Below are 20,921 nucleotides of genomic sequence, written 5' to 3'. Positions count from 1 at the left end.
ACATGTCCCATCAGAGATTACTTGAAAAAGCCCGAAATCATTTGATTAAGGGGATATGCCACATGCTCCAATTTCTCTCTCTCTCTCTCTCTCTCTCACACACACACACACACACACAGAGAGAGAGAGAGAGAGAGAGAGAGAGACCACTACTATTATGTATCCTCCACAGTCATACCACTTTTTTTTAATGCTAGCCCTTGAAATAAAGCTGCCAGTCATTACTATTAAAGACACACAAATAGAGAGGATTGGTAACACCCCTCTGTTTAGATGAGCTATAGTGAATCATACTGTAAAGCAGTTTTGAATTTTTTATCAAGAACATTCCTTTGAATTTCCTTGAGATGTTTTTGTGAAGCTCTCTTTGGTTATTTGTTTGTTGTTCATGTTCATCTTACTTTTAAAGCCAAAATGACTTGGGATCAAGATATCTAAAGTACTGGCTCCTCTTTGTGAAGGGCCATAACTCAGTGGTAGAACATCTGTGTTGCATGCAGAAGGTCCTAAATTCAACCCAAAGCAACTCTGGTAGGACTTGGAGGGACTCCCTGCCTGAAATCCTGGAGAGCCTTTGCCTGTCAGTGTAGATAATATGGAGCTAGATTAACGAATGGTCTGACTCAGTCTAAGGCAGCTTCTTATGTTCCTACGCTCATAAGAGCCTGCCTGCTCAAAAAGACCTATTGTGAAGGCCTTCCTTCTCTAACAACAGCTGAGGTAACTGGTTGATATCCAGTAAAGGGGTTTGTCTGTTGTTGCTCCCAGGCTCTGGAACTCCCTGTCTGAGGACCTTCTTTCCCCTTCTATGGCTTCTGTTATTTTGTGAAGATCTTTCTTTTTCTCAAGGTGTTCAGCCTGCCAAATTCTTCATCATGGTTTTATTTGTTTGTTTGTATAGCGTACTTGTATACCACTTTTCATTTTTTTTAAAAAAAAGACCTCAAAGTGGTTTACATCCAGGGCCAGCACCAGATGGCAGCCACGTCGGGCCCTGACACAGGGTCCCTGTGGCCCAGAAGGGCCCCTGAAGGGTCCCTGTGATGTTCCTATATATTAGTGTATATATGGTAAGTGCTGGTTGTTTAGAGTATACATGGTAAGTAGTGAAAGAGGAGGGGGAGTGAATGGGCAATAGAATGCTTGATGATTGGCTGAATGTTTAAAATGGCTGACAGTATAAATGAAAGGATGACAGGTAAATCTGGGTGAATGTGAGGTGGTAAATTGTAGAATCTGGGGGGAGAAGAGAAAGAGTGGATTGCTTGGTGGGGTTTGAGAGAGTTGTTTGCCAGGAGAGAGTGAAGAAGGAGGGAGGTGGAGTTCGGATTAGTATTGAGTAAAACCATATGCTTATGTGCCTTAAGAAGAAATCTTGTTAATCTTGTTAGCTTTGTTATCTGTAATAAATACTTAATTTGGTTTACCAAAGGCCTGATCCTTGGCTGGGGTTTCACAGACCAGAAGGGAGGGTAAGGTAATGACCAAGGCTGAAGGGGAACTGTAACAAATGGTGGCAGCGGTGAAGAGAATAACAATACCAGTATTCAGAGTCTCTGGGAATACTAGTATTGGGACGTTACTGGTGGTTGCCTAGCAGGGGGATCTGTTGAGATCTGTGCTAGAGCGGGGAGAGAAATCATAAGAGAGAGCGGTCTGGACTGGTGGAGTCCCTGGTGGTGCCTAGAGACAGGCAGTAACCACGAGCATGTAGGAACCTGACAGGGAGAGCCAGGAAAGGACGCATCACATGTGGTGTCAGTAGCGGTGGGATACGAACAACAGAGAATCCAGATACAAACCAAAGAGAGTCCCAAAGACAAGTGGTGACAATGGAGACTACGTCACAGGTGTTGGCTGTAGCAGTGAGATACGAATACTAGACAATCCCTAATAGTTGTGTGGCAACAGAAATAACAAAACAAGATTTCTTGTGAGAGTGACTGGCAAAGAGTGTGTGGCAAAGAGTGAGTGAACTCAAACACCATGGCTGAATACAAAAAAATGAAAAGAGAGGAGCTGGTGGAGAAGTGCATAACATTCAATTTACCTAATGAGGGTAAAGGGGTAGATGAATTGAGGGTAGCACTTATAGGATTTGCAACTGCCCAGCAAAAACAACCTGTCAGAGAAGAGACCCCAGAAGGATATTTAAGCAATCCCGCTTATATAGAGTACTTGAGAGAGAAGTTGAGGATGGAAGGTGCAGAGAAGGAAAAACAGAGAGAGTTGGAAGCTGAGAGATTGAGGATGGAAGCTGAGGAAAAAGACAAGCAGAGAGAGTTGGAAAGTGAGAGATTGAGGATGGAGGCTGAGGAAAAAGATAAACAGCGGGAGTTGGAAGCTGAGAGATTGAGGATGGAAGGTGCAGAGAAGGAAAAACAGAGGGAGTTGGAAATTGAGAGAATGAGATTGGGGTTTGAGGAGAGGGAGAAGCAACGAGCATTGGATGCTGAATTACAAGTAGAAAAGTTAAAATTTGATAGAGAGAAATTTCACTCTGAGGAGACAAGGAAAGACAGAGATGGAGCAAAAATAAAAATTACTCCAAAGGACTTTGCTGTCTATGAGCCTGGTCAAGATCCTCAAATTTACCTCAGCACCTTTGAAAAAGCAGCTCAGTTGTGGGGGCTACCTGAAGATAAATACATGCAGTATTTATCAAACCTGATTAAAGGGGAATTGGCTGAGGTATACCAATATTTCCCCTCTGACAAGCCCGTCACCTATGCTGAATTCAAAGAAGCAGTGTTTAAAAGATTCAGACTGGGGCCAGATTATTTTAGAAAGCTTTTCAGAAATTGCCAGATACAGACAGGGAGGTCTTTTGTGGAACTGGGAGCAAAGTTGATGGATATATTTGGAAAGTGGATGAGTAGTGCCAAAGCTCAGTCAGTGGAAGAGGTGAAAAGCCTCATGATACTGGATCAATTATACCATCAGTTACCACCAGAAATAAGGCTCCTGGTCAAAGACCGTTCCCCTACATCTGTGCAGGAGGCCGCAGAGATGGTGGATCACTTCGCCTCCAATAGAACTGGCTGGGTGGGGAAAACATCAAGAGAGTTTAAACCCAGACCATATAGTGCTGGCAGAAGGGATGTGGTACCACAGTGAGTGAGTCCTCCATTAAAATCTGAAGGGCACAGGACACCCCAGAGTGGATCTGTGTACCCTAAAAGTGAGGAGAAATTATGCTACAAATGTGGTAGACCGGGGCACCTACGTTTTCAATGTGAGGTTGCCAACTCCAGTAGTAATCCTGCTCAGACAAGGGCAGTGAAAACAGAGCCCAAGGCTTTAGAAACAGCAAAAAAGGTTCAGTTCTGCCAGATAAACTGGACAGAAGTAACAGACCTTGATTCAAGTCTGAGAGAGGAAGTGAGTGTACAAGGGGCAAATTATTGGGCATTGCTTGACACTGGTGCCGCTCGGACGTTACTGAGGCCAGATTTAATAAAATCTGAAGAAATATTACCTCAGGAAACAGTGACTATCCAAGGAGTGAGGGGTCAACCAGAAAGTTTGCCTGTGGCCCTGGTAGAAATGACTTGGAGAGGCCGAGAGGGCCGATATAAAGTAGGCATTAATGCCCAGCAACAAGAACCAGTAATACTGGGAAGGGTTGTAATGGGCGCCCAAGGAAAGATCTATGTAGTGACCAGACAGCAAATTGGCAGAGAAAAAGAAGCCATATTAAGGGGGACTGAAACAAACAGGGTGGAATCTGTTAACCAGCCTCAGGTCACCATAGCAACCACTAGCAGGCCTGCTGAAGAAGACAAACTGTATCAAGTGGTCTCTGGGGAAGAAGCAGATCAATTCAGGGAAGAGCTGCATAACGATACCAGTTTGAATCAAATAAAGGAACAGGCTCTGGCCCAACAGATTCCTTTCACTGACAAACTGAGGAATCAAGTTGTGTGTGAGAATGGGATTTTATATAGACTGTGGATGCCTGCTGAGAGAAAGGATGAATGTGAACCAGTGAAACAAATGATGGAGGTGGTGAAAAAGCATCTCAGTCAAGCACAGCAGAAGCAAAGTTACTGGTATGACAGAACAGCCAGGGAACGTGTGTATGATGTGGGAGATATGGTTATGGCGTTCATACCCAGGAAACATGACAAATTACAGGCTAACTGGGAAGGACCATATACCATCAGAGAAAGGCTTGACACAGTGACATATGTAATCACCACAGACCAATTAAACAAAAGCAAAGTGGTTCATGTAAATATGTTGAAGCCTTACCATACCAGGGATGCAAAGGTGTTGCAAGTTACCTTATTCCCTGAGGGAAGTGGGCCTGAACTTCCGGATTTGGTACAGGAAAGCAAAGACAAAGGAGGGGTAGATCAAGTGGAATGGTCAGAGGACGTAGAGGAGGAAGTAAAAGAAGAGATTCTGAGAGTTTTGAAAACCTATAGGAATCTCTTTAGCAACAAACCTGGCCGAACCAGTATAGTTATACATTCCATTGATACTGGAGATCATGCCCCAATCAGATCTGTTCCGTACCGTGCGAATGGGAAAGTTTTGAATGAGATCAAAAAGGAGGTGGAAGATATGCTGGAATTAGGAGTGATCAGGGAATCCATCAGTCCCTGGGCCTCAAGTATTGTCCTGGTTCCGAAAAAAGATGGAACAACAAGGTTTTGCATTGATTATCGGCTAATCAATAAAATTACTGTCCCAGATGCGTATCCTATGCCTAGGGTAGACGCTATGTTAGAGTTATTGGGGGCAGCAACCATTATCTCTACACTAGATCTCTGTAAAGGATTTTGGCAAATGGAACTAGACGAGCAATCCAGAGCCAAAACTGCCTTCAGTACACCAGATGGGTTATATGAGTTTGTGACCTTACCCATGGGACTAAGGAACTCACCAAGTTCATTTCAGAGGCTAATCAATACTGTGTTGCGAGGCATGTCAGATTTTGCAGTGGCCTATATCGATCACGTGGCCATTTTTAGCAAGTCGGTGCCTGAGCATGTCCAACACCTGACAACAGTATTGGAGGCCTTAAGAAAAGCAGGCCTCACAATAAAAGCTAAGAAATGCCAGTTTGGACTAAAGGAAGTAATCTATTTAGGACATAAGGTGGGGAGTGGGAAAATCACCCCCTTATGGAGCAAGGTGGAGGCAATACAAGCGTGGCCGATCCCCTTAACCAAAAAACAAGTAAGGGCATTTCTGGGTGTGGCTGGTTTTTATAGGAAGTTTGTGAGAAATTTTGGGGAAATAGCAACCCCCTTGCATGAATTGACCAAGAAGAAGTGTTCTGAGCGTGTGGTATGGACGGATGAATGTCAGAAGGCTTTTGATCTGCTGAAGCAAGCCTTGTGCCAAGGACCCATATTAATAGCACCAGACTATGAGCAACCATTCATCGTGGCTACAGATGCGTCAGACCTCGCGCTGGGAGTCGTCTTGCTGCAGGAGAGAGAAGGCACCAGACATCCAGTGGCGTATCTGAGTCGCAAGCTGACGCCGAGGGAGAAAAACTATTCGTCGGTCCAGAAGGAGTGCCTAGCGGTCGTGTGGGGACTGAACAAGCTGCGCCCATACGTGTGGGGACGAAGATTCACAGTGACTACGGATCATCGGGCTTTGTTATGGTTGCAGACTATGAAAAACCGTAACACTATGCTGCAGAGGTGGTCCTGGGCCCTACAGGACTATCAAGTGGACTTCCAGTTCATAAAAGGTAAGGACAATGTACTGGCCGATGGACTTTCCAGGCAAGTGGCTGGGACTGCAGTGACGTGACCAGACGGAGGAACAAAGAAAGACATTTTCCCCGTAGAGACTTTTATTTGTTAACGCGACGTATAAATCCTGGAACAGGAATAATACTCTGCTGTTGTTTAAGGGGGGGGAAATGTGATGTTCCTATATATTAGTGTATATATGGTAAGTGCTGGTTGTTTAGAGTATACATGGTAAGTAGTGAAAGAGGAGGGGGAGTGAATGGGCAATAGAATGCTTGATGATTGAGACTTCCGGGAAGGGTGACTTCGCTTGTGCCTGCTTTTGAGACGGGCTCCCGCCTCAAAAGAAGCTTATTCAGATATAAATCAGTCAGAACATTTTTTTTTTGACTGATGAAATTTCTCCCGGGCAGGGAGAAACGTAGAGATCAACCTCAAAAGCCTGTTTTTGTTGGGAGGACTGGATTTCATTAATTTATGAGAAAAGGTCCAGCCAGCAATGCCGGACGGACTTCCGAACAAGCTCTATCTGATTAATGCGATACGTTTATCTTTTCTTCAAAGAGAAAACGGACTAACAGGCAAGCACCCTTCTTTCTATTATTTTTTTTACTTGGTTTAAATTGTTGCAGCAAAAAGAGATTTGTCAAATGAATCAGCTTTAAAGAACTTCTGGGTGAGCTATAACTCTTCTCTGTTATTCACGAAATTAACAGCTTATCTCTGTTTCTATTGCAAAAAGCTGTCCTGGAAGTGCATTCTAAAGATATAAACAGAAGAGGGATTTCTATTCCGAGGAACATTATATTGTCTGGGACTATTCTCTTTTTGGTCTATTTTATTTTGACGAATCTGCTTCTTCACGACGCCACTAACTGTTTTGATGCTGGGAACTAAATTTGTTTTGTATTCTTGAACATAGAGAGATAAGGCAGGCTGCTCTGTTTATACTGTGATGTCATCAAGCCTGGAATATTAACCCAATTGTTGCTGAAATAAGAAGTGGTTCTTCTTTATTTTTGTTTTGTTTTGTTTTCGTGGTTTTAAAAATGGCAATCAAGAAAGTGGCTGAGAATCTGGAAGTAATTATGTTTCAGAAAATAATGGATGAGATTGAGATAACGAAACAAACCCTGCGACAGGGCAGTAAGGAGCTGAAAATTGAACTGAGCAAAATGACGCAGGAGCTTAAAGAAATAGGGGATCCTGTGAGAGAGGAGAATGAGATCAGAGATGAGAAAATAAAAAATAAAGGGAAGATACAAGCCCTGGAGATTGGAACAAATGTGGAATTGGAAAAAGATCTGGAGTTTATGGATATTAGAAATAAAATCTACTGTTTGGAATTTAACGTTATCTCTGAAGAAATTAATGAAGATATTAGAGATAAAGTTATCAATGGCTTGGATAATCTTCTGGACTGGAATGACGTGATGGAGCTTGATATAGAGAAAATCTATGGAATTAACTGCAGCCATGTGACAATGGAAAAACTCTCAAGAGATGAGCCAGTGCATTTTGTAAAAAAGAAGAACAGAGATATGACTTTACAACAATATTTCAGCAACTTATTCAGAATTGATGGCAAGAAAATATTTGGGATAGAGGAAATTCCCATCAGACTCTTATTATATGACTATGGCTATGACAGCAAGATTATTATGGAATACTGATAATGGAAGATTGGACACTGAAATTACTGGACTTAACAGGACTATTGAAGATGGAAGATGGAATTAATAGGGATAATGGAATAATGGCTATTGAAATTATTGGACCTAACAGATTTTGATGAGATGGATTAATCAATATGTTTATTTGGACTATGGTTATGACAATAAGATTATTATTATTATTAACGAGATGGATTAATCGACATGTTTATTTGGAGAAAAATTGATAGATATATTTCTTAAAGAATTGAAACCTCTCTTTGACTTTTTGTGGAAAGAATAAAGTAATGTTTATGAGATTTGATGATTAATTAAGATAACTACTGGAGGAAAGTGATTTTATAATATGATTTAAGAGACAGGATTGTTATATATTGTAGACCTATAACTGATTTGATCTGCGACAAATGGGAAGTCAACATTTTATTTTTTTGTTTAATCATTTTTGTTTTGTTTTGTTTTTTGTCTTTGAATGTTTTATGATTTTGTTTTGTATGTTTTATGAAAATTTGAATAAAAATTATTGTAAAAAAAAAAGAATGCTTGATGATTAGCTGAATGTTTAAAATGGCTGACAGTATAAATGAAAGGATGACAGGTAAATCTGGGTGAATGTGAGGTGGTAAATTGTGGAATCTGGGGGGAGAAGAGAAAGAGTGGATTGATTGGTGGGGTTTGAGAGAGTTGTTTGCCAGGAGAGAGTGAAGAAGGAGGGAGGTAGAGTTCGGATTAGTATTGAGTAAAACCATATGCTTATGTGCCTTAAGAAGAAATCTTGTTAATCTTGTTAGCTTTGTTATCTGTAATAAATACTTAATTTGGTTTACCAAAGGCCTGATCCTTGGCTGGGGTTTCACAGACCAGAAGGGAGGGTAAGGTAATGACCAAGGCTGAAGGGGAACTGTAACAAATGGTGGCAGCGGTGAAGAGAATAACAATACCAGTATTCAGAGTCTCTGGGAATACTAGTATTGGGACGTTACTGGTGGTTGCCTAGCAGGGGGATCTGTTGAGATCTGTGCTAGAGCGGGGAGAGAAATCATAAGAGAGAGCGGTCTGGACTGGTGGAGTCCCTGGTGGTGCCTAGAGACAGGCAGTAACCACGAGCAGGTAGGAACCTGACAGGGAGAGCCAGGGAAGGACGCCTCACAGTCCCTCCTTAGGGTGGGAGGGTAGCGCTCCCATTCTGCGATCTGCAGCAGCAGCAACTCCCAACCCTGCTGCAGATTGAGAAGAGGGAGCTCCCAGGCACCCCCCATACAGATAGCATGGGCTTCAAAAAGCCTCCACACCCCCACCTACCTCTTCCATCACTGTAAATGTTGTGTGCACTGCACGCACATGCCTACCATCAACTAAGATGGCAGCAGAGGCTTCCCTAAGGGGCTGACGCCTCCACCACCATCTTGGTTGATGGCAGGCATGCACATGCAGCATGCATGGCATTCACAATGACAGGAGAGGTAGGTGGGACATGTGGGTGGGCACCACAGCCCCAGGTCAGGCTGGTGCCCAAGGGCCCAGTCATGCCTGGCACCAGCCCTGTTTACATCAAAACAAAACAGGTCCATAGAAATCACAAATAAAATAACATAACTAAATGTTTAACAGATTATCATCATCTGCTGTCTCCTGGTCTCTTTCTCACCTTTTAAAAAATATTATTTGGTGTTGCTTTTGTTTTAATTCATTCTTGGAAGTCCTCTTGAGTGTTTTTTAAAATGGAAATGTGGGGTATAGATATTTTAACTAATAAGTAAATAAAGCAGTTGGTACCCATATTAACTATTGTTACTTACTAAATCAGCTGGACTTAGTAGACATGCCCCTTTCTGCTCCATTCCGAAGATGTATCTTCTACCGACTGTCCTCTGCTAATTGTCCAGCTGAAAGTTCATAGTGTTCCATTATGCCTGGAGCAATTGTGATATGGCGTGACTGTAGTTATTGGGATCATGTAGTCTAGGAGAATCTTGATGAACTATCCACTTTTATCTTGTGTGTTATATCTAAATGTTAAGTGGACTCTGTGTGTCACAGGCCCTGGCTCTACATGAGAGACAGATTAGCTTATTTTAATAAATGTACAAGGCTCTTAAGAAGAGGAGCAAAAATCTTGGGGCAAAAAACAGCCAGTGGTAAGCACTTTTGAAGCCCATTGATTCAATTGGGAGAGAGTCTTTATTTATGTAATATTCTCCTTCAAGAAATTATTATAAAAGCTAGTCAAAATATTTCTCCACATGGATGACTTTATCTCCCTTATTAATACACCATTCTGCATAACTATGAGAGCATATATTGTGCTACAGATGTTTCCCTTCCTTCGAGAAGTCAGGTTAGCTTGACCATACCAAGCTGTGATTACTTTACTCCTTAATTAGACTCTCTGTGAGTTGGACCAGAGGCAGAGTTGATGTTTGCCAAGATGAAATTCTCAGAATGTCCCCTGGCTCCTATGCGAATAAGAGGAATTGTGGGTTTTTTTCCATCTTGAGGAAAAAGTCTTTCTTTGAAGACAAATTGCATATATTCCTCAGAAGACTTTCTCCACTCAGAAGAACACTATACTGTCCTAGATGCTGATGTGCTCCACAACAGCTTCCTTGGAGATTTCAGTCTTTCTTTAAGGCCACACACTGATTTCCATTAAAAAGTGTCCTTAGAATCAGAATTTCCCCATTGGTTTTCTACACTGAAATTGACACAAAAGTTTCACAGCAACTTCTCAGTTACTCTGCTGTCAGTTTAATTACCTACCTTGAGCACCATTCCGCTTTCCTCTTGAAGACATAGAAGGGCCACTTGTCATATATTGACTGTAACGTATTTTTAAAAGGTTGTATTGTTTACTGTACAATGCATGGCTGTCTACTCTTTGATTCATTTTTTAAAATTGATACTTCTATTCATTAAATGATCTGAAACAGTGTATACAAAAATTGAGCTGGGCTTTCTGATCAGGTAAACCAGAGATATACATAGCCCAGATTGTCCATTAGAAAAATCCCAAAATCCACAGGAGCACAATATTATTTTTAGGGCCAACCAAAATGTCCCAAAATAGTGAGCAAGCCTTCAGCTTCTTCAGAACTTTTCATCAGGCTGGATAGCAAAACGGGGGAGTGGAGAGAGCCAAAGAACTTGCAGTTTTGTAACAGTTTTAAATTGAGTGCTGGAGGAGTTGTCAGACTAACAGTGCAATCCTATGCATGCCTACTCAAACTGAATTCAATGATAGCCATGTAACTTTACATAGGATTGCAGCCTTAGGGCACAATCCAATTGATATTTACACCGGGCTGAGGGGAGTGGGATATGGCAGACCCCTGGCTGAACCAGCAGGCTCCCAGCTCAACTGGGTTCCACCAGGATCTGCCAGCAGAAGCCCCTCATCCCGGTTCAGCCGCAGTGCAGTCGAGGCCCAGCAGGCTCAATTCGACATCTGCCAGGGAAGCCTAGCCCAGCAGAAGGGGAGCCAGCAGAAGCTGGTCTAAGGCCTGAAAGAGGGGTGTTCTGGGGACATGTTGGAGAAGGGGCTCCTGGCGGGGACTTAGACCACATCCAACTTGTGTTCAGAGTGCTTCTGCAGGTCCTGATTCAGGCAAAATTCATGCCAGGAAAAAGGTTTGCCTAAGAAAATAATTGCAATGGAAGTCTATGGAGAGTGCTTACTCCCCAGGGTTTACTTTCCAGTCCCTGTGAACAACTCCTGGCTGAACCAGCATTCGGCCAGACTGGAGGCTTCCGAACGGCAAATGGATGCCATGGACCTTCCCACCAGTTCCTCTTCTGCCGGCACCCCAGTAGATTGCTCTGTTAATTAGATTACCCTAATCTAGGCACTAAACAGGTTTTAGGTTGTACTAAGGGTCATCTTGCTTTTGGTGCTCAACTTTGAAATATTCTTCAAAGGAGACTCTCTGGACACTTACCCTGATGTTTTTTTAGTCCCAGATGAAGACTTTTTACATTTGCTGAGGCCTATTAGATACTGGGTTTTTATGTATTGTTTTAATTTAGTTCATATGATAGGGATTTCCCCCCCTGCTGCTACTGTTTTATATTGTTTTATGCTGTTTTCAGTTTATAAGTATGTGTTGTTTTATGGTGCAATCCTGTACATGTTTCTTGCAACTTAAGGCTGCAATCCTATACTCACTTACCTGGAAGTAAGTCCCATTGATCTTAATGTGGCTTGCATCTAAGTAGACATCATCATCATGGTTTATTTGTATGCCACCTTTCCATAGTAATTTATGCTCAAGGTGGCTCACAACAAGAAAAAGTTACATAATTCACTGTTACAAAACAAAATTGAAATAGTCAAATAATAAGTTTAAAAAACATTAAGAAACATACAATAAATTGAAATAATGTCATTACAATTCATAAGGTCCAAATACAAAAACATAGTCCCCATAACAGCAAAAATAATTGTCCTGCAGAATTAAACTTCGACCCAAACCGACATTCCTGAACAACAACACACCCCATGTATAGGATTGCAATATAAGTGTTTTAATCTGGGATTCTTAAGAACAGGATAAACTTTTTCTTAACCAACCAACCGAGCAATCATGAATTTGTGATAGAAGAGAGAGACAGAGATCTCAAGGGTCCATTACACACACATAATTATTTCATCAACAGCATGACTGAGTTTAAAGCTCACACAGTGGTGATCTGTGTTTATGGATCCATTCTGAAGTGGACATGATGAGAGTCCAGGGTGGTGTAGTAGTTAGTGTTGGACTATGTAGGACTTGGGAGATCAGGGTTCAAATCCCCACTCAGCCATGAAGTTTACTGGGTGGCCTTGGGCTCTCGGCTTAGCCTACCTCACAGGGTTGTTGTGAGCAGAACATGTGGAGATGGATCATCATGTACACCATCTTGAGCTCCTTGGAGACAAGATGGGATAGAAATGTAAGAATAAATACATAAAATAATTTCCACACAAATTGGTTTTACCCCATGAAAATCTCTGACAGAATTGATTTAGTAAGGCATGATCTACCCAGATTTAAACTCTTTAAAGTTTAATTTTGAATGGATTGTGTTCTTAGCCTTTGCATTACCATAGGAAGTTATGTTGTCTTTAAAATCACTCAGACTTTGAACTGGGAGCTTTTCATGTCATATTCATAGGCACCCTCCACACCAACTCTCAAATATATATGCTAAAAATATACTGAGATCACTAACTGAATCACAGCAGGCAGAGGAAGGCTATTTGCAAATCTAATGTCTAGATGCCCTTGTGAGGAGCTGTTTTTTAAGCACAGGACATGTGTGTGCATGTGTGTGTCTGTGTGTTGAACTGCTTTTACTTGCACAGGCAGATAATATACGCCACTCTCCATATCACAAGTGTTGAGAAGCTACCTCAATGTATCTCATCTGAGGGGATAACTTGGAAAAGACTCCAGTCTCTCATTTAGTAATATATTAGCTCTACTGAGACTTCACCACTAGACCTATGAAACTTGTTCTCCCCTCCATTTCCAGCCTGCACCCTCCCGACTGGGTTAAGTGGTGGGTGGGAGACATTCAAGAACTGCAGGTTTCTTAAAAACAGCAGACTATGTGCCATGTAGAAAAACAAACATCTTAAGACAGTGAACTGTGAAAGCTTCTTACTCTTATGCTAGAAGGACCTGAGAATTCCTATGCATACTAATCATGCTACCATATTTCGTTTCTCCTTCTGTTACCATTGTCAACACAGAGATATCCTTTTAACTGAGCAGTTTCATAAGAGGTTGAGGAATGAAAAAACAAAATAATTATATGTAAGATCCATGAAAAGGGTTAGGTAAACCACCGGTTGCCCATGCAAAGGGATCAAAGTATGAATGGCAGTAAGATGAAAAGCTTTTGTGTGTTCTTTGTGTAGCAAAAAAAAAACACCCTTAGCTTTATTTTACACAAGAACTTTCAAAAGATCTTCTGTCTGTTCAAAATAAAGCCTAATGAATATCCTACGTGAGGCCATTTGTGATTGGAAAGGGGTACAGATTCTTTGGTAAATTCTTCAAGTCTGCTGCCAAGCAATCGTTCGTTTCAGAATACGCTTTGGTGGCTCCTCCGTTTGAAGCTTCCAAAAGCCTTTATCTCTTGATATTTTTAGTTATATAGATTAGATCATTTGCTGATGGATGCTATTGTTAGTGGCACAATAATAATAGCATTTGGCAGTTACAACATGCATTAAAGTTTCAAGGCTCTGCAGAAAACACAAATTAATTAAATTCACAGCAGCTTGGTAAATGTTTATAACTGCATTTTTCCCCCAAGGAGGAGAAACTGAAACAGACCAAAAAAGTGGGGAGAGGATTTGCTTAAGGTTATATGATAATTCAGTGGCAGGTTATGAAGAAGAGAAGTCCAGGGTCACGTGTCCCCATGTTTAGATCCTCCTCATCATGTGGATACATTCTGCAAATCACTAAATACCATCTTTTCTTTGACAGGCAGTTCTAGGATCTATAAGCCTGATACAAAGCCCAATTAACTCAGTGGGGAGTTTGACAGTACTCAGATTGGGCCAATTATATCAGAACAGACCACAGAAGGCATATATGCCTTCAGACGCTGGCTTACTGTAGCATGAGCATTTGCAGGTGATATCTGACCTTTGGAAAAGAAAAACAAGTCACAGCAGGTGCAACAACCTGCAGTTTAATATAGGTGGGGTCCTGAAAGGTAGCACTGCAGAACAGAAGGAGAAGCTGTAGTGTTCCTCAGAAGAAATGTTGAGCTTGAAACATGTGTGAAGATGGAGCTGCGGAGAGAGAGAGATATGTGTATAGTAGAGGTTAAGGATCAAACAGAGGCTCTGCAGAAGTCTCGTATTTCTGAATCACCAGGAAAGGCAAAGTCAGCTTGAGGGGGCAGTTTCTGCACAGCCTTTAGTTTGGTGTGGCACCATTGGAGACTGGTGGTTCCAATGTCAGTGGGGCAGTGAATCTGCTTTGGATTTTAGTCTGAACTTTTAACAACTCCTTGAAATTTCAGACTAAAAAGCTGGAGCAGATTCACTGCCCCACTGATATTGGAGCCACCAGTCTCCACTTTTCAGCACTACACCTAGAGTGCATCAGTTCTGAGTCGTTAAGGCCTAGAAGTGTCTCTTTTCCGCCTCCCTGCTTCAGGTGGGGTATAGACTGCCAAAAGTAAGTGGCTTTCCCCCCCCCCATTTGGGTAGATGGGGCTAGTCTCCTAATAAAATTTATGTTGGCTGTGTCTTGAGGTACCTTCTGGTCTGAATTGTGCAAGACTGACAAGGATTAGGCAAGAATATGGCTGCTCCATTCAGTGCATTTTGCACACAAGATATGCATCATATTCCCTCCCCATTTTGTTTACTTTCTTACTACCTTAATGTCCTAAAGGCAGAATCCACAACTCAGTGGTTTTGTGCTACTGTTTCCTATCACCAGTGCTAGCATAGGCAGATGAGCCTCAGCAAACTCTAGCCATGGAGACAGCTGGAACACTGCGTGGCCGCAGAGTCTATACAACAACCACTAATGAACCTGTCACTGGCCAGTTCAGTCGTTCCATTTTTTTTGATAAGGCTGTATCCAGAATAGGTTTCATCAGGATTGCTACCCTTGACAGGAGTTGGAGTTATGAAAACTACTCTGACTAGTCCCAGCAATGTAGTTGTTTTAAGGCTACAGGACCATAAAATATTCACTCCCAGGTATTTCTAAACATTGTTTTGTTTCAATGGCCTGCACTGGTACTTAAAGGGAGTCACATTAGCACAGTAGAGTTGCCATGGGCCTGCCCATATGTTCCTAACTCCTTATGATTCCAGTTATATAAAACAAACAGTCTAGAAATAAACACTACAGAGCTGGTGAAGAAAAGCATTCACATTTAGGACTTATTTTTCACCTGTCGATCAATCATATTACATGACTGATTTTCTCATATAAATAGGGATTGCATCTCTAATGACAGATTAAAATAATATTGCTTCCAAAGAACTCATAATCCCACTCAATATTTTATAAAACCTCAACTTGGGTAATACATTTGTTTGTCTTCTTTTCATAAGTGAAGATTTGTAAGGCTTTAATGGTACTGGATTTTCTTTTTCTTTGCACTGATGGCAATTGCTTTTCATATTTTTAAATAATTACATGATCAATCTCCGAAATTATTTTTATTATTCTTACTTGAAAGCATAAAAATACACCACAGTTCTTACAGGCATTCCTACATTGCAGCTCATCTCTAGGCTTTTCTAGCTTATCAGCATGATGGAGGTCTTTGCTCAAGACTTCTGGATCTGATTCTGCTCTCAGGAGCACTGGATCTAAGCTTGCGGGCATGGTTAATAATGTATTTCCTAAAAACAGAGTAAAAGAAGTCCTGCAGGAGGATTGGTTTCAACATGAAATGCTGTTCTAGCTATTGGTATTCCTCCTCGAGTAAGGCTGACCCATGGTTGATTTTCACAGAAATAATTTGACCATGCAGGCAGTTCTCCCAAGTGATGGTGTTGAAGTTTGTACTTCCCTGCTTGGAAGTGAACATTATTAACTTTGCCTGCAAGTGGATCACGATGACTGCCTGTAGTGTGCAAGTGTCACCATACCAGAGTCATTCTCCAGCTTAGATAATAAGCCATGCTGAAGAACATTCCCCTTCACACAGCACATAGTTTCACTATGGAATTTGCTCCCATAAAATGCAATGATGGCCACCAACTTGGAGTGGCTATACGAGAGGATTAGACAAATTGATGGAAGATAAGAGTATCAGTGGCTACTAGCTATGGTGGCTATGCTCTGTCTCCTTAGGCAGAGGAAGTATGCTTCCAAATACCAGTTGCTGGAAACTGCAGTGGGGGGGACTGCTCTTGTATTCAGGACCTGTTTGCAGGTTTCCAATAGGGATCTGGTTGGCCACTGTGAGAACAGGATGCTAGACTAGATGGGCCACTGGCCTGATCCAGAACACTTTTCTTATGTTGTGTGTTCCTGCTAGCTGCCTCCCCCCACATCCCATTTATCTGGTTTGCTGCAGGGATAGGGGAAGAATTCAGCAAACTCAGCTTCCAAAGAAGACTCATCTGATCCTTACCACCTGAATCAATGTGTGGATTGGATATGGGTCCACATCAGAATCTGCACTCCTGCCAGATTCGATGACAAGTGGTCTAAGGGTTGTCTCACCTCTTCTCCCCCCTTCTCATTTTACAGATAGTATCAGCAGCCTGGCTCACCTTGCATAAATTGGGGTGCATGCAGAATGGAATGAAATGGACTTAAATTGATCTACTATCCCTAGTCTAGTGATATCTGCAGCAACAATGGTGGCAGCACATGACAGAAAGTTCTAGAGGCCTGAGAAGCCTCCTGCCCCCTCCTCCATTGTACCTGGAGGATAAACATTACAGGTCAAAGGGTCCCTGTAGATGTAGTTTAATTTCCCAGGGAGTCCTTGGAATGCTGGGGAAATTACATCTCTCAGGGTTCATGGTACCTGTGACAATAATATTCAAGGCACCAGATATAAAGAGTGAAGGAGGGCAGTGGAGCCATAGGGAGAATGGGCCACTCCCCAACCAACCCTCAGTCTGCCCTCAGCCAGCCCCCACCAGCCTGCCTTCTTACTTATAACCTGTCCACCGGGTGGTTCTGCATGTGGCAATGTCCTCTTCCTTAGTCTCAGCGTTGCACTTGTAGCACTCAGCATATAGTAGAAGGATGGTGGCAAAACTAGAATTTTTTGGGTCTTCATGTTGGGTCTGGCTCTACTTACTGTTAATCTCCCTACCTTCCATCCCACTTGTTCCAATGGCCACAAGCCATCACTGAAGGAGGGACATCTATCAATTCTCTAGATCTAAGAATGTAATAAGAGCCTTGTTCGATCAGACCAATGTAGTCCAGCATTCAGCCAACCAAATGCCTATGGAAAGCCCACAAGGAGGAGTCCAAAACCAGGGCAGGAATGCAATAGCCCTCTCCTGCTCATGATCCTCAGCATACTGCCTCTGATACTGGAGTATAGCTATCTAGGCTAGTATCCATTGATCCATTGCTGACATTGGTATTGCACATCCCAGGGAACTACAGGAAGTCAGTAATCCTGCTGCGCTCCTTAATTATCTATCACTATAAAACCAATGCAGAACACTAAAACAACAATAAGCTATGAGCAATAGAATAGCAGCCAGAAACAGATTAACAATCGAAAACCTGGGAATATAAAAAAGGCCTGTGCCTGGTATGAGAAAGATAGCATAGTAGGTACAAGGTACATGCAAAGTTCCTTCCCCTACCTTTGTTGTATCTTGGTTTCCATCTAAGGTGAGAGGGGAACTGGGATCATCTAGTGTTGGAGGGAAGAAGAATGTGCATGCAGAGCTTCTTAAAGGAGAATCCTGCTGGCATAATCCATTTCCGGACAACTGCTGCTGAAGTATAGACTGTAATGGGAAAGAAATATTCAGAACTGACAAACTGAATGCATTTCTCAAAAGAAAATTTGAACCACGGTAAAAGCAAAAAAATCTCACAGTTGTTCCTCATATGCAAACTAGGAATGGAAAGAACTGTCCATTTCAGTTCTCTCCATTTCTCATTTTTCCAAACTTAAATTTAATTCTTCACATTTCTGCAGCAATTTGCTGCAATTTAAAAAAATTCTCATGAAAAATCTCCTGCATTTTAGTGTTAATTTCTCCTAATAAAGACACTTGTAGGCAGTTTTGGTTAATGTACATATTTTTGCAATCAATTTCTTGTCATATATTGCATTTTTGTATGTTAGTTTTCACTCATATATTCATTTTTATGCACACTTTCTCCCAACATGTGCATTTTTGTAAATATTGGTTGGTTGGTGAACTGCAATGCAAAATTTGAATAAGTGTGAATTTTGAAGGATGGCTGTGTTTCAGTTCTCATATTGTTTCGGAAAGTGCAAATTTGATAGATTCGGTTTGAAATGCGAACTGAATTGAATTTCTTGTCTATCCCTAATGCAAAGAGCTTTACTGTTTGAAAATACCAAGGTTCATAAACTCTTCCCTTGAGTGGAAAGCCTTTTTCTTACAATCTCTCAAAAAGAATGTTTTCCACTTAAAAGTTAAAACTGCATTCCTTTTATAAAACCTATCGAGTTCTTTGGAGAGTACATAGTAATATATCACACCTTAGTTCATTAAATATAGGGAAGGGTTGTGGCTCAGTGGTAAAGCACATGCTTTGCATGCAAAATGTATTAGGCTTGGTTCCCAGTGTTTCCAGGTAAGGGTGGGAGAGACCCATGCATGAAACCAACTACCTTCCTCCCAGTCTCTTCCTGACTTCGAAAACATAATTATTTCTTCTACTGTCTAACTTTTCATCCATCTAGCCCAGTGGTGCCTACTCTGATGGGCAGTGATCTCCAAGGTCTTTCTCAACTTTCTAACACAGACCTTTTTGCTGGAGATTTCAGGGATTCAGCCTGGGGTCTTATGCATGCAAAGTATGTGCTCTGTTGGCAGAACTGGCTCTGTCATTGGAATAGTTACATGGCTTACGCCATGTGAAATATTTGGTTGGATCATTAAAGAATGTGGGGGTACCACTGGATTGGATTGTCCCATCTTGCTGCCTCTGCCTATGGGGCTTCTCAAGAAGCTGTGCTTCTGCCCATGTGCAGGACACATAAATCTCTAAAACAGCGTAGAATCTTAGACAAGGTAGGGCAGATCTGAAGATGGCAAATTGTTCTGACATATCATTGGCCTTCATTACTGCTTCTATTATGCTCTAAGAAACCCATGATATGAGAATTCCCGCTCCGCGCTCCCGGCAAGACCTGGGACAGCGGGGTGTGTTTGCGGCCCGGGATTGAAGTCCTGGCCGCTATTGATGAGGCCAGCTGACATGGCCAGGCCAGGCACTTGTGTGCCATGTGTGGGCAAGGGGGAGGCGGGGTGATGGAGTGGATTTAAGCTCACACCGCTCACGAGCCTCCCTTTTTGGCTTGTGACACCCGTTCCCCTCTCCCCTTGCTATGGTGCTTTTAGCTGGTCGCTTCGGGGCCGAGTAGGAATTTTTGCCCTGCTCACCCATGTTGGTGGGCAGATTTTTTGCCTATTCCACACTGTGGTAGTGGGATGGAATGGAGTTAGAGGGTGTCCTTGTTTAATAGGTTATTTTGGCTAATTTGGCTAATTTGATGTACCTAATTTGATGTACAACTGGATGGTTGTATTCTGTTGTAGTTGGTCACTTTGGCAGGAAGGTGTGGGAAGGGAAGCTGGTAAGGATAGCTAGGTGGCACCGTTAGGCACCTTTGGGAGTGATTGGTGGATCTGGAGGCCTGCCCTTCTGAGCTGTATGGCTTGGGGGGTAGGATATGGGCTGACTTTGGGGACAACTTACCTCATCCACCCGTAGTTGTATGACCTCAGGGGGTGGTGATGCGAGAAGGCCCCCCTACTCACCTTTGGGGTGGGACAGGGGTAAGGGGTAAGCAGAATGACTTGTCCTTGTCCTGGCAAGGGTGGTCTCCCAATATCTGTAATTAGATACATCAATTATAACCTAGATCCTGCGCCTATGTTTTACCTCTGCAGGTAATTTTAAGGGTTAAATTTAAAGTTCAATAAAGTGGCCCTTAGTTCAACCCAGCCTTCGTGTCTATGTGTTTATTTTCAACCCTCGGCCGCAATTCCATATCACACACAGCCTACTTGGATCAGATGACATAGTCTGAAAACAAGCCATTTAGATCCTTGGTCTTTTCAGGTTCACTTGCTTCATGTTTCCCGTTAGGGCTTATGCTGCACAGCTCAATTGTTCCTAATGCTTTTCCAGTGTCACATCTCACAATGCTGTGGAGAAATGAAATTGAAGTTTGGCTTCTTTTTTCATATCTAAGAGCAGTCTGGAGATTTTGTGATTTGATCCTTTGGGTTATGATGCTCACTGAACCATAGCTCTATTTTCCCAACATCCTCAGTGAGGTTTATAGCAAGGCCCCAAATATTAGTTGAAAAATTATATCCTGAAACTAGAAGGAGGGGTGGGAGGTGGAAAGGAACATCAAACAAACAAAATCCACTATTTCTTTACTCTAACATGTAATTTTAGCCTACAAATCCAAGACACCAGTATAGGGCCAGGTAATTTTGGTTCATTCATATACTTGTAACAATATCACATGGATGTTAAGTGTATATATCAGAATTTTCATGTCAGTATTTACTACTTTGTTATTGTTTTCTGAAAAAAATAACACAAAGGGATATTAACAAAAGCATAGTTATAAAAAGAACTGTTATCTGATCAATTTGTCAATATCGATATTTTCATAATGATAAACTGAGAAGTAAGTCTTTTGGCTGGCCAACATAGAAGACAATTGTAGAGACCCAAATGGCCAACATCTTCCATCAGCTCAGCGCTATCAACTGATCAAAACTGAGTCCAAAAGTGATGTGGCTGAGCAGTATGAGGAAGGCAATATTTTTCATCATGTATCAGAAGGTCTCCAGAATTCTTCTATG

The 20,921-nt window shown here is 42.0% G+C and overlaps 1 long non-coding RNA gene across 3 annotated transcripts in view; it reads right to left on the bottom strand.

The window, feature by feature from the left end:
• Window positions 1-11,700: 11,700 nt before the first annotated feature.
• LOC133378329 (uncharacterized) overlaps window positions 11,701-20,921 on the bottom strand; it is a 52,726-nt gene continuing 43,505 nt past the window's right edge. For 2 of the 3 annotated variants that reach the window (XR_009760956.1, XR_009760955.1), the window contains exons 3-5: window positions 19,795-19,930; window positions 17,697-17,843; window positions 11,701-14,177 (exon numbers count right to left, since the gene is read on the bottom strand). This is a non-coding gene — a long non-coding RNA (uncharacterized LOC133378329). The remainder of the gene's footprint in view (window positions 14,178-17,696; window positions 17,844-19,794; window positions 19,931-20,921) is intronic. The other variant, XR_009760957.1, reaches the window with a different exon arrangement.

The sequence above is a fragment of the Rhineura floridana genome, chromosome 2 (assembly GCF_030035675.1).
Source record: "Rhineura floridana isolate rRhiFlo1 chromosome 2, rRhiFlo1.hap2, whole genome shotgun sequence".
Taxonomy (NCBI): Eukaryota; Metazoa; Chordata; class Lepidosauria; order Squamata; family Rhineuridae; genus Rhineura; species Rhineura floridana.
The sequence above is the reverse complement of the archived record's forward strand: the minus strand, read 5'-3'. Positions and strand labels throughout refer to the sequence as shown.